Genomic DNA, 15345 nt, shown 5'->3' with positions numbered 1-15345 from the left:
TGTATTCACTAATTTTTATTATAATACTGGAGAGTTTTTGTTTTTAAATTTGGTGGGCTTCCCTGATATCTCAGTTGGTAAAGAATTTGTCTGCAATGCAGGAGACCCTGGTTAGATTCCTGGGTTGGGAAGATCTGCTGGAGAAGGGAGAGGCTACACAGTCCTGTATTCTTGGTCTTTCCTTGGGGCTCAGCTGGCAGTATCTGCCTGCAGTGCGGGAGTCCTGGGTTTGATCCCTGGGTTGGGAAGATTCCTTGGAGAAGGGAATGGCTACACACTCCAGTATTATGGCCTGAATAATTCCATGGGCTGTATAGTGCATGCAGTTGCAGAGTCAGACACGACTGAGTGACTTTCACTTTTGTTTAGTTGGTTGATTTTGCTTTCTGTTTCTTTGATAGATTACACTAGCAATTTCCTTAAATATTAGACTTGGTATAATGCCATAAGATAACATTTCTCTTCTAAACCTTCCTATGTCTGAGTCAGTATTTTAATAAAAATTCAGTGGCCCTAAGATTTTCAAGTAGAAGATTAGTCTCATTTATAGTGTGTTGCTTGTACTGTAGGTGTTTGTAATTGCTTTATAAGATGTTCCAGAAGCTTAATGATCTTAAAGGAAATTTGAAACATCTTAAACCTAGGAGTATATCACATATTTACTTTAGAGTGATGTTAGCCTATGGATAGAAAGGTTGTTCTTTTCCTACAATTTGCTATTATATGCTTTTATTGTTAGTGCTGGAAAAAGTGGACTCTTGCAGTCTCCAGAAGTACCCATTGTCTGTCCAAAACACATAGGAACACACATACCTAGGTACATACACATGCATACACACACACACATACACATTCATACATGCACACCATTGTGCAAATGCCTGAATCTCAGAAATTACTAGACACATAGTTAATGACAATGGGACTCTTCTCTCCTGAGTTGTTTATCCCAAATAATTTCAACAGGAGAATAATTGCACTTCACTCATTTGAAAAGACCCTGATGCTGGGAAAGATTGAAGGCAGGAGGAGAAGGGGACGACGGAGGATGAGATGGTTGGATGCAATCACCGACTCAATAGACATGAGTTTGGGTAAACTCCAGGATTTGGTGATGGACAGGGTGGCCTGGCATGCTGTGGTCCATGGGGTCGCAAAGAGTTGGACACTACTGAGTGACTGAACTGAACTGAACCTATGTGCAGTGCAGGAGACCACCTGCAATGCAAGAGACCTGGGTCCATTCCTGGTTTGGGAAGATCCCCTAGAGAAGGAGATGACAACGTACTTCATTAATTTGCCTGGTGAATCCCATGGACAGAAGAGCTTGGCAGGCTACAGTCCATGGGATTGCAAGAGTCAGACATGACTTAGCGACTAAACCACCACCAACCTGTTGGAGAAGAGAAGGAAAAGTAGAAGGAGAGGGAGTTTTTTCACAAACAAATTGAATCTCAATTCCATACAGGGTTTTCTATTGGCTTCCAAAGATATCTACATTTAAAACATGTTTTTTATGTTTTGTTTTTTATACAAAGAAGTTTAGCTATACTTGATCACCAACAGCATTGGGAGGAGTGAACACAGTTTACATCTGTAATATATACCTGATGAAGAAAATAGTTCAAACAGGAGTTAAAAATGCAATAGAACCAAACTAATCACATCTGGAAAAGTTGACTATATATAATCAGCATCCTTTGTATTATTTCAAAAGCTGGAGGATTTATCTCTTATGCTGTAGACAGTAGTAACTATAATTCTACAGAGCCACTTAAAAAATTTAGAATCTGGAATACATTTTGAGAAAATTCATGGAAATATACGTATATTATATATGTATTTAATTCTGGGAAGTTATATGTATTAATATTAGCTGCATATTAAACACAATAATGACAAGAGATTAACACTGAAGTCACATAAAATTTTAAGATTATTATGATATATTTTATTATAAATAATATGCCTAAAATATGAACAAGAGAAAACTTTTGGATAATTTTTTTCAATATAAATGTATTTATTTTAATTGGAGGTTAATTACTTTACAATAATGTATTGGTTGAGTTAGTAGGTATTTTCATTCTTTGCGGACAACACTTACTACTTAATAAAACTCAATAGTTTTAATTGATAAGATGTTAAATATATTAAGAAGTAAAGTTAGGGAGCCATGTATAAAACTCAGTGTCAACTTGATAAAGATAAGAGTTCACTCAGGAAACCTCCTATCTCAATTTTTTTGATATTTTAATAAAATGGCAGTTGCTGACTTTAAATCTTATTCTATTTTACGTATTTTCATGTATTTTTTGTTCTTACTATTGTACAAACACATGGTTTTACAAATATCCATCCTTCATATATGAGGAAAATAAACTAAGATTCTGAAAGATTTAAAGGTCTTTTACGTGGCGAAGATTTTACATTACAAAGATATTGCTTCTATAGTTTCTGTCCTAAAAAGGTCATTTTCCTCTCCCTCTTCTCTAACATGGCTTATGTTTATGCATAAGAATATTGGTTAGATATATGTATCTTCATTGGATGCTGTAGGTAAAAGAGAGATTTGTCACTAACTAGCTGAGATTTATTGGTTTCCTCAATTAGTCTACCTTACTTTCTTCTGGAGTATGAGCTTAGATTAAGTGAATTCTAGATTTCTTACATCTTCAAATGCATAGTGCATCCACGGTTATGTAGGATCCGTGATACCTTGAATAAACCTGTGAACTATTCACTCAAAATAAGTCCAGGTACCATAATATAGAAAAACATGGCCACTATAATACAATTCCAACTTACCTCTGCTGCATCATCAATTCACTACCCAGGAATAGCCCTACTTACCATTCTCTGAAGATATCTTGCTGCATCATAAGGTCTCATTCAAACAATTTCCACACCTATATCTGGCACATTTGTATTTCCAAAGCTGAACTGTAGAATGCACTCCTGAATATATTCTTATGTACCCTCAATAGAAATTAACCACCCCACTTTCTCTGCATTTCAATGGAAAGGCATTTATGTGCTTACAAGAGTACTAGTCATAGTTTCTGAAAATAAATTGCATAATGTATTTCACTGTAGTTAGCTCTTTGCACGAAGAAGTGCTCCATAAAAATATGTCTGTTTGCTTTGAAAATCAAGTGATATGTATGTTGTTATTTATCTTTTAAATGTTTTTCTACTTCTAATCTTTCTAATCACTTTTCCACAGAATTGCATTGAGAAATAAAAATTCAGAGAAATAAATAAGTTTAAAGTAAATATATAAAGACTTAATGATATAAGTTCTGATGCATATTTTGATTTTAAATTAATCAGTTCTGGAGGCCTGCTAAGACACACAATGAAAAATAGTGAAGTTGAATTATATCAGTCCTTTTTCTTTTTCTTTGTTATGATTGAATTTCACATTTTGGAAAGAGAATAGTAACTGAATATAAAGCTATTATCATTTCTTCATGTCAAACAAGAGGAAAAGGAAAGGGGAATATTGGTATACAAGGTGATAATATATGTGTTTTGAACCAACGAAAATTTTATAGAAGATTAGTCTATCCCTTTTTGGACATCTGAATCTATTAAATCAGGAAAAACTAGCAAGAGTTGATAAGGCACAATATTTATGTGCTTATATTTAAATGGAATTTTAAGCACTATTAATAGAGCACTATTTTCATGTCACAGTTTAGCTTAATGGAATAGAGTCAATTATGTAAGAGCACTGGCAGTGTGTAACTGATAACTAGCGTATTTTAGGAATAAAAATAAATTGTAAGGAAATTTTTGTAAAAAAATCTGTTTTGAAAGGCTGAAATATGGTGATTTAAATGAAAATTCTGTAGTCATAATACTTATATCTGGTTAGACTGAGTACAATTTTTAGAAAAAGGAGACTGAATCAACTTTGTAAGTCTCTTAAGAACCACATCACTTTTAATCACTGAAAAAATTATAGGAATAAGTTACTGCTAATGAGTTCAACTTACATAATATTCTGAAGAAGTTAATATTAGCAGTTTTGAGTATTATTAAGCCAAATGTATACAGTCCTGCAAAATCTGTGTGATGAAAACATATCTGAATTAAAAAAAAAAAAACTATTAGTCCTGAGATGCTGGAAAATCTTACCTTGTTAATACACCCTGAGGATGGTGTTAGGATTGAAGTTTAGTTGTACTCATCTGAAGTTTCCAATTTCTAAGTTAATGAAGAGATCCCAACAGCTTTTCTGTAATGTCAGTAAAGAGCTTTAATGACAAGAGATTAATCAGTTTCCAAGGCAGCAATCTTTGGGGATATCTACCCCATTAAGACAAGGAAAAGAAGTGGCAAAAATTTATGTCATTAACAAACAAAACAAAACAAAGAAAAACAGGCTGAGAGCACTTTTGCTCCTTAAAGAAATTACAAGGGAAAGCATCTTGGATTTAGTGGTGCATTCACATAATTAAAATAGCCAGGATTTTCATTTCCTTCTCAATGTAAATCACTATTGAGAAAAGCATCTGCCACCTCTGATACTTCCTGGGCAATAAATTTCAATGAATTAATCATTCTGCCTATTCAGAAATTCTGAAGAGTGATAGGCACTTGCCAATGGGCTGTAGAATCCTTGGCTCATTGATTTTTAGATGCCAGCAGAGATTGAAGAGGCTGTGAAATGATTTAAATAGAAATAAAAGAAATAAATCAATCTAGGTTAGGTTTACTTACTTTTTACCCTTTAATCAAATGTAGATTATGATATAACATGTACATAATAGTAAAATAACATTGGTGTATATGATCTTTATGCTTAAAGACACCATGACTTTGGGTTAAACATGAATCTGAGTTTAATTTTCAAAGGAAACATCTTAAAATTCTGATACAGCATTGATCAAGCCAAGTCCCTTAAAACTAGAGTGGCTATATAATTTATCAATTGAACAAGGCCAGTTTTAAGGTTGAAATAAACCACACATATTATTATGTAAAGCTACAGGTATAAAACAGAAACCATGGAATCAATGAAGGTGAGGAAAGAGAACAGTGGTTAGCAGGTTTTAAACCTGACCACTCAGTAGATATTTACTGACAAATGTTTGATGGGATAAAAAAGTCAATATAAATTTATAAAGTTAGGAGTAGAGCGGTTAGTGGATTAATCAAGTCAGATATCCTCAATGTTACTCAAAGATCTTTGTAATCTTGTGGTCTTTATAACCATTTAAATACACAGTGTCCTAACTTGACAGTTTATTTAATGAGGACAGCAATTCTTTCCACCTGCATTACAGGGGTGTGAGAATTAATAAGATGAAATTCCTATAGACATTTTGAGCTCTGCATGGGAAAGTCTCTATATAGCATTCCTAGAGAGGAAATTCACTACAGCGTGAATTGCAGTTTTGCCGCAGGAAAAACAGTTTTTCAGTAAGGGTGGACTCAAAAGATTTATTTCTCCTATATTATTATGTGATGATGTGATATATATTAATTTGAAGGTCCCTGCTTCATAGAGATTTTTGAAAACTTAGTACCTTCCCCTTTTGAGAATATATGTTTTTGTTCATTTAAAATGTATTTATGGATCATCTCTTCTTTAAGTCTTGCCTACAGCAGAACACACTATCAACTCCCTTATTTAAATACCCTCATATAAACCTCCCAGTAATAAATGTCTCTCTGGCAGAGAACTATGATGCTTTCATCTCTCAGATAACTATCAAGACAGCCAGATTTAATTGTCATCATTAAACACAGGAGGTTAAGATTGGATCTCAGAGAGAAGGATGAGGCAATTGAGGATGAGATGGAAAGCTGCCTCAAGTTCAAGGATAAGCCTGTGACTTCCTCTGTTCTTCTTATCTGTACTAGTTTCAGTGAAGTTCCTTTTAGCTGATTGTTTGCATGGTCACTGGATGAAAAAAAAAATAATGTCATGAAAATGACATTTATTTTGTAGTCAAACATCTAAAATTTTCTGTCTTGTGTACTATATACTATTACTAGTTGTATGAGCTTAGGGAAATAATTTACTATTTCTAGCCTCAAATATCGGTGGGAAGTTTTAATGAGATCCAGTATATAAGGAACTTAGCACATAGCTGTATTTTAATGATTTTTTGTTTTCCTTTTCCTCCCTCCTCTGCTGTGAAAGCCATCTGTTTCTGCCTACCCTGTTCTGATTATGGGTATTTGAGTACATTTGAGATACTCTATACCACTCTGATCTCTAATATTATTTATGTACTCAAATTTTATGAGGTATGTGGATTTTGATGATTCTCTGTTCACACCCTCTGATTCTTATGGTTATGCTCCTTATGCCCTAGAAACAGGTTCCAAGGGCGTAAGGAGCATAATTTATACATAGCATATACACTCCCCCAAATCAGTACATATATATTGAGTATATCATTCACTGACTTTTATTATTAGTAACTTTGCTCAGTTAAGAATCTGCCTATAAGGCAGGAGACCCATGTTTGATCTCCAGGTCAGGAAGATCCCCTGGAAAAGGGAATGGCAACAACCCAATCCAATATTCTTGCCTGGAGAATTCCATGGACAGAGGAGCCTGGCAGGCTACAGTCCAAGGGGTCACAAAGAATCGGACATGATTGAGCGACTAATGCTTTCACTTTTTTGTTCAGTTTGCCTCCTCAATGGAATTATAAAATTCTTCCAAGCATTAAGCATCATAGTACTAAGTGGACACTAATAAATATTAGTAAATTTATTATCTCGATTGGTATATGGAGACTGAGTCATCTATGGAATGTTCTTCAACACAGTCATTTTGAGTAACAAAAAACTTCAGTTTGTTGATTAGCAATAAATAAGCTAAAATTCAGTGAGAAAAATCTCAATGTGTTAGTAATAGTTACTGAAAATTCACTAAATCAATAATCTCTAATTTATATGTGAAGTTTAAATTCTAAATTCTTCAATTTGTTACATATCAGACTTTAAATTTTATGCAGTGTCAAACCAGACCCTTGTATTATCTTACAAGGTTTTAAAAGTATCTTCCATGTCACTAACAATATTGTGTCAGTTTTATAAAAATAAAAATGTGTCATATATTACCTGTGTTCTTCCATGTCACTAAAAATATTGTGTTATATTTATAAAAAAAAATGTGTCATATATTACCTGTGTTCAGTGAACACTTAATGAAGATAAAGTCTAGTTGGGGATGGGGAACCAGCAGCAACTCACAGATGGTTTGCCTAAGGTAGGAAATTAGACAAAAATGCATTTAGAAAGTATAATTCAAACTATTTATGATGGTAAACTAAACTCTATCAGTTATAGCCTAGAGCACAATATAAGATTCATTGTATATTGCATTTTGCTACATTTGAAATCTAACATCACTGGACACCATTAAGAAGAGCATTTTCAAACCCTAAATGCTCACAAGCTCACCACAAGATGTATATAGCTCTAGTTGCATCAACTTCTTCTTTCTCTGAATGTCACCTTTGGCAGTACTGTACTATTACAGTAATATGTTTCTAGCTCCAGGAAAAACAAAATTCTCTGTGTATTACTTTAGAATGAGGGGGAGCAAAAACCTCTGGAAGAAATGTGAGACAGTTTTATGGGTATCAAGAAGTTATGAATTAGGACAGTAATTAAGTGAAAATTAAGCCAATGGCCTTGCCTTAAGTTGTATACAGCAATCACATAAATTATTAAAAATATGGGAAGACATTTAAAAAATATATATTTTGGTTTCCAAGAGGTTAAAATCTATGACTTGATTATCTTTTCCTTCACAAAGGATGTACCACGATTTTTGTACATCCTATTGTGGTCAATTACTTTTTATACATTGACTAGTTACATTACAATTTGTAAACTAATTTGTAGAAGAAGGTATCTGAATATATAGAGAAAAATGAAGGTGAAAGTTAAATCTAAAAATCATTTTCATTATGGATAAGAGAACATGAAATATTTTCTGATTTTGAATAATTGAGAATAGAAATTCTGAGTAACTATTAGAATAGGAATTAGAAAATTTGGTCTATTGAGGAATATTGTAATTTTTTCAGGTGTGTTAATACTATTTACATTTAAGCTAATCAAAGGGAGTACTTCTTTAAAAATGCGTGCTAAAATTTGATGGATGAATGGAAAAGCTGTCTCAGAATTATATGAGAAGAGAATGTGGGGCTATAGGTGGTATAGAATAAACTTTAAATTGAGGCAGAACAAGGGTCTATTATATCCTGATTACTTTTTATATGTTTGAAATTCTCCATAATATAAAAGACTCAAAAATAAAATAAATAAAAATAAAATACAACTTTATAAACAATTTGATATTTATTATTTTTATTGTTTTAAATGTTTAAACATTTATACTAGTGTTTTTATTTATTCTCTTGATTTTATAGGAAGATGACTAAATTATCTACAATGATATTTTGACACCTAATTTCCAAAATTAAACTTAGAATCACCTAACTTGTCTTACTTCTCTGCAGCATTATTTAAATAGCCAAGATATGACACTGAAACATCATAAGTATCCATGGATTGATAAATGGATAAAGAAAGTTTGTATATGTATATATATGTGTGTGTATATATATATATATATATATACTCTTCAATCTTAGAATTAAGTCTTATCATTTTATGACAACATGAATGGACCTCTAGAGCATTATGCTATATGAAATATGTCAGACAGATATGAAATATATCAAATACTATATGATCTCTTTTATGTGTGAAATCTAAAATAAAAAACATCAAGCTCATACAAAGAGCAAGTGGATAGTTGCCAGAAGGCTTGGTGTCGGTGGGGAGAAACGGTGAAGCAGGTCAAAGAAAAAAACATATACATACATACATATATAAAGAAATTGCATTTTTTTAAATTTTATTTTTAAACTTTACATAATTGTATTAGTTTTGCCAAATATCAAAATGAATCCATCACAGGTATACATACATTTTGTTACATTAGTGATTGGATGAGTTGGTATTAATAGAATGCTTGTAGACCTCCATGCCTTGTTCTCATTTTCAGTGATGATTGTTCAATTATTTGACATTAAGAATAATGATAGAAACTGTGGTTAAAAACAGCAGTCAAAGTACATGCATTACCACATTTTATTACACTAAATATAGTTTATGCTTTATTTTAAAATAATGTCATATAAATTATATATTTATGAAAATATTATTATAAAATCCATTTTCAGAGGAGAATGAATCCATGTATATGTATGGCTGAGTTCCTTTGCTGTTCACCTGTAACTACCAAAACATTGTTAATCAACTACATCCCAATACAAAACAAAAAGTTTAAAGTTTAAAAGAATACTCCCTTTCAGTTATACTAGTCAGTGATTATGAGATTAAATGAAATTATTCAGAATGCCAAAGTAAAGGAAGATGAGAGCCACTAACACTTTTCTAGGTTTTAAGCGGGGGAAAATTCTCTAAAACTGAGAAGATTCAGAAAAACTTGGCCAATGAACCTTTGCTTGAGTTACGGTGAAGACTGGGAATGAACTAGAGAAAAAAAAAAAAATTCTACTCCTCTCTGTTCCTCTTCCTCACAATAGAGTGACAAAGGAGGCAGAGTTCAAGGAGAAGTATTATTGGTACGTTTATTTTTTCCAAAAACAATCATTCATTTAAATATTAACTCAAAAAGTAAATATACTTTAAAATTAGTATATATCAGTATCCCTCACCAAGAAGTAAGAAAATAAATTTGAAATTTTTGCAAAAGACTTTATCAACCACTGCAAGAAATATATTTATTAAGCTCATGGCTTTAATTTTACTTTTATTAGTATTCTGGCATTTATTTTATATTTTGATTATTTATGTATATAAATATTCATGTAGATTTGTAAGTACTTTATTTAATACACACCTGCATATTATTACTCACTAAATATTATTTAATTAAATAATGGTTTTATTGACAAATAGCTAAGTTATTAAAAACCACCAGTGGAAATGTGTTTAAGAGTTAAATGAAATTATTGGGAAATAATTGTTGAATTACCGAGTTATATTTATTGAGTTATGAGAGTGAAGTCACTCAGTCATGTCCAACTCTTTGTGACTCCATGGACTGTAGCCTACTAGGCTCCTCCCTCCATGGGATTCTCCAGGCAAGAGTTCTGGAGTGGGTTGCCATTTCCTTCTCCAGGGAATCTTCCCGACCCAGGAATCGAACCTGGGTCTCCTGCATTCCAGGCAGACGCTTTAACCTCTGAGCCACCAGGTTATAATTATAGGTAAAAATAAATGTTTTCCTTTTACACCCTTGACTGCATGCCTATGAAATTACCTCTCAGACCCACTCCCAGCCTAAATTTCATACTAATTTTAAGCAAAGACAATTTCCTATTCTGTTCACAGGACATGAAAATATGTCTGATGTGAAAAATTAATCTCAGTGGAGAGATTTGAAGTACTTAAAATAATTTTGTCACAATATTGAGTTGAAAGATATGTTAACTAAATTTATATGTTTTTTACTCATGTGTACCAAAAATAGGATTATTCTGTTTAACAGTCTGCTCAATAAAATAGTTAACTATTAAGAAATTAGTGAATTAATCTTTTTTTTTTTTTTTTTACTTGTTGAACCACCAGGAAAGCCTTACCTAGATGTCCATCAGCAGATGAATGGATAAGAAAGCTGTGGTACATATACACAATGGAGTATTACTCAGCCATTAAAAAGAATACATTTGATTCAATTCTAATGAGGTGGATGAAACTGGAGCCTATTATACAGAGTGAAGTAAGCCAGAAGGAAAAACACCAATACAGTATACTAACGCATATATATGGAATTTAGAAAGATGGTAACAAAAACCCTGTGTATGAGACAGCAAAAGAGACACTGATGTATAGAACAGTCTTATGGACTCTGTGGGAGAGGGAGAGGGTGGGAAGATTTGGGAGAATGGCATTGAAACATGTATAATATCATGTATGAAAAGAGTCGCCAGTCCAGGTTCAATGCACAATACTGAATTAATCTTTATTAAACAATCAATAACCAATTTTAAGAAAAAGTATATAAAATTTGTAGGGGGCTTCCCTGGTGGCTCAGCAGTAAAGAATCTGCCTGCAAAGCAGGAGTTGCAGAAGACACCAGTTCAATCCCCAGGTCTGGAAGATCTCTTGGAAGAAGAAATGGAAACCAACTCCAATATTCTTGCCTGGAGAACTACATGGACAGAGGAGCCTGGCAGGCTACAGTTCATGGAGTCAAAAGAGTCAGATGTGACTGAAGTGACTTAGCATATAAAATTTGCAAGAAAGCCAATACATAAATAATGGTTTGTTCCTATAGTGCTGTACTAGAACATTTCTTAATAAACCCATATAAGAATAATCTGACTAAAAAATGTAACTATTAGTATAGAGTATTTATTAATGCTTAGCGTTTATAAAGTTAGATGTCAACATATGCAAAGTAGTAAAATTCATTTTTTCTTCTGTATTAGACAAAATAACCCCAAACTTTTGTTTTATTTTTCTATGATAGATTAATCTGTCTTAAATTTAACCTGATAATCTTACTGCAGGATTTATATCAAGTTATGACCAACCTAGATAGCATATTGAAAAGCAGAGACATTACTTTGCCAACAAAGGTCTGTCTAGTCAAGGCTATGGTTTTTCCAGTGGTCATGTATGGATGTGAGAGTTGGACTGTGAAGAAAGCTGAGTGCCGAAGAATTGATGCTTTTGAACTGTGGTGTTGGAGAAGACTCTTGAGAGTCCCTTGGATTGCAAGAAGATCCAACCAGTCCATTCTAAAAGAGATCAGCCCTGGGTGTTCTTTGGAAGGAATAATGCTAAAGCTGAAACTCTAGTACTTTGGCCACCTCATGTGAAGAGTTGACTCATTGAAAAGCCCCTGATGCTGGGCAAGATTGGGGGCAGAAGGAGAAGGGGACAACAGAGGATGAGACGGCTGGATGGCATCACCGACTTGATGGACGTGAGTTTGAGTGAACTCCAGGAGATGGTGATGGACAGGGAAGCCTGCCGTGCTGCAGTCTATGGGGTCACAAACAGTCAGATATGACTGAGTGACCGAACTGAACTGAACTGATATCTTTATTCATACCTATATCTATAGCAAAAGATCAGATAATCAAACTCTTTGCCTCAGCCTTTTCATCTTCATTTTCCCTTATTAATAAGCTAAAATTTTGACATACTATCACTCTATATGTGGGAAACATATGTTTAACATTTTTAAAGTTATGGTAATAGTAATCAGTAAAAGTAACTAAACTAGTTTGTGTTTATTGCATATTCATTTTGCAAGATTGTATCATCACATTTAAATAAAGAAAAGATGCTTTGGGTCTATTCAAGAAACATAAAGAGAGATGAATGCTTTATGCTTTCTCCATATATAATATCCCAAAAGAAAAGCATTAACTTACTTCCGATAGTCAATATGTGTGGCATCCCACATAGAACTTTCTAATACATTATATTGGATTTGAACCCCTTGTTGAAGACTGAACTTTCAACCTAATAGTGGTTAGAAAAAAAAATATTCTCTAAGTCTGGCTTCAGACTCAGAAGTTTATGTTTCAAAATATTCTGGATTCCTCAAAGTGTCTAAGAATTAATGTTGAAAATAAGTTCTTAATTAGTTTAAAAGCATTAAGTAATTCTCTTACATGGAATCTAAAGTTACTCTAAATGCAATGTATATCTATCCTGAACCTACTATACATTACCGTTGCATCATTAATAAAGAGAAAGGGAACATGAATTCATATTTATCAATGTTCTATGCTGTTGGTGGGAAGTACACAAATTGCAATCTATTTGGAAACCTTTCTTTCAGAGCTGCATAGCCCAATTCTATAAGATTGTTTTAACAGAAAGGGTTCACTGGCATAAATATATCAGTTTATATTCTGGTAAACTTAACACTTATGCTTAAATCAAAGGATTACAGATGCATAGGAGAGGGAAATGGTAGCCCACTGCAGTATTCTTGCCTGGAGAATCCCATGGACAAAGGAGCCTGGTAGGCGACAGTCCATGGGGTCGCAGAGAGTCAAACACAACTGAAAGTGACTTAGCACCAGCACAGATGCATATTTTCAGTATCCTGCTAAATTAGTAAAACAGCTGCACATTTTGAAAAAGAGTAAGTTTCCTGAAAGAGGTGCACACTTATCTTTTGTATTCCAGCAATTTGTGAAGTTAGTGCTTTCACACTGAGTCGCTACGTTGTATCTGACTCTTTGTGACCTCTTGGACTGTAGATCGCCAGACTCATCTGTCCATGGGATTTCCCAGGCAAGAATACTGGAGTGGGTTGCCATTTCCTTCTCCAAGGGACCTTCCTGACCCTGGGATTGAACATAAGTCTCCTGCTTGATCGGCAAATTTGTTACCAATGAGCCACCTGAGAAGCCCCCATGTTGGCACGATTGTGTAACCAAGGGAAGAGAGCAAAGTGTGGAAGAAACAATGAATTTAGTAACTTTCAGTGTTGGATAACTGCAGAGACAGATGGTAACTCTACATCATATACTTCCTGAATGTGACATGTGGTATAAGTGTTTCTGTCCATTTGTTTATGAAAAATTGTAAGCTACCACTTCATCAGTTTCCTCAACCATTAAGTTTAAACCATTGTGGACCAGATGAGGTAGCATCACTCAACTGTAAACACCACCAGGACTGCCAGAGATTTGGATTATGACTAGAAAATAGTTAACTTACTAAGCTTCTTTTTTTGTAATATTTTCAATATTAAGAGAAAAAAATAGTTATTTATCAACAAATTCACTCATATATTTGATCTTTTTGCACTTATTATAATTTATTTCCATTTATATTTTGCATTTAAAAGTACAAAGCTAAGAATTTAAATTTACACAATTATGCAAACATTTGTGAAAGAGTTGTCATGCATCCCAGAATATATGTGTATAATAGCATTAGCAAAAGCATACCATTAAGCGTGTAATACATGACAAAAACTAAAACTTCAGTGAGGTGGTCCTCATTATATCAGTTTCTTTAAATGACAAAACTTGGACTTCAGGATGCTCTGGAAAAGTTGCCCAAATTCATAGAATTACTGAGTGATAGACATATAATTTTAATGAGGTCCTTATAAAGCCCAGGCTTTTTCTGTAGTATAAACCTAAAATTTTTAGATATTTTATATTTAAATAGTATGAAATTAAAATTGTATTAAATATTATTTAAATTAAAAATGGATCTTAAATTTATACTAGACATTATTTAAATATTTATACACATTTTATGTGAGATATATACTATCAGGAGGTAAAATTTAGAAATGCTTACGTAAGTGTGATGGTTGAAGTTGTAGTAGATGAGTTAACTGAGAGAGGGCTAAGACCTAAACTTGAGTTTCAGTATGTCACATGCACAAATGAGGATCAAACAGAGCCAGCAATAGAGGAGGATTACAGAACTGAATACATGAAAGTGTTACAGCACGGACATGAAAGACACTTTTTTGAGAAGTGGTGGTGGTGGTAATCAGTGCAAAATGTTCCAGGTATGTTGGAAAATTGAAGACTGAAAGAATCCTCATTTTAATTTTCCCCTTTAGTTTTAAAGATATAACTTCAGCTTAAAGAGGTGACTTAGATACTGTCAAAATATTCACATATATCCACATATATTCACCTATATAGATCAGTGTCATGAGATTAATTCTATGTTGATATAAGGAAATTGAAAGTAAGGCAGCAGAATGGATAGGGATATTTTGTTGATCTATTCAACTGCTACATAATCTTTAACTATTTTGATAGCATCGCCTACTCCCTGTGGTGTTGGAAAAGACTCTTGAGAGTCCCTTGGACTGCAAGGAGATCCACCCAGTCTATTCTAAAGGAGATCAGTCCTGGGTGTTCTTTGGAAGGAATGATGCTAAAGCTGAAACTCCAGTACTTTGGCCAACTCATGCGAAGAGTTGACTCATTGGAAAAGACTCTGATGCTGGGAGGGATTGGGGCCAGGAGGAGAAGGGGACAACAGAGGATGAGATGGCTGGATGGCATCACTGACTTGATGGACGTGAGTTTGAGTGAACTCCGGGAGTTGGTGATGGACATGGAGGCCTGGCGTGCTGCGATTCATGGGGTCGCAAAGAGTCGGACACAACTGAGCAACTGAACTGAACTGAACTGAACTCAGAGCAAACTCCAGGAGATAGTGAAGGACAGGGAACCCTGGCATGCTGCAGTCCATTGTGTTGCCGAGAGTCAGACTTGACTTAGCGACTGAATAATAACAGTCTCATTTTTACATTACAGCCTTCCCTGG

At 33.8% G+C, this 15345-nt stretch overlaps 1 non-coding gene across 1 annotated transcript; it reads right to left on the bottom strand.

The window, feature by feature from the left end:
* Nucleotides 1-10198: 10198 nt before the first annotated feature.
* On the bottom strand, nt 10199-10269 carry TRNAS-GGA. Its single transcript has one exon. It is a non-coding gene; the product is annotated as a tRNA-Ser (tRNA).
* Between the last annotated feature and the right edge of the window lie 5076 nt (nt 10270-15345).

Source organism: Bison bison, unplaced genomic scaffold, assembly GCF_000754665.1.
Source record: "Bison bison bison isolate TAMUID 2011002044 unplaced genomic scaffold, Bison_UMD1.0 scf7180017864498, whole genome shotgun sequence".
In the NCBI taxonomy this organism is placed as follows: Eukaryota; Metazoa; Chordata; class Mammalia; order Artiodactyla; family Bovidae; genus Bison; species Bison bison.
This window is presented reverse-complemented; position numbering and strand designations above follow the sequence as displayed.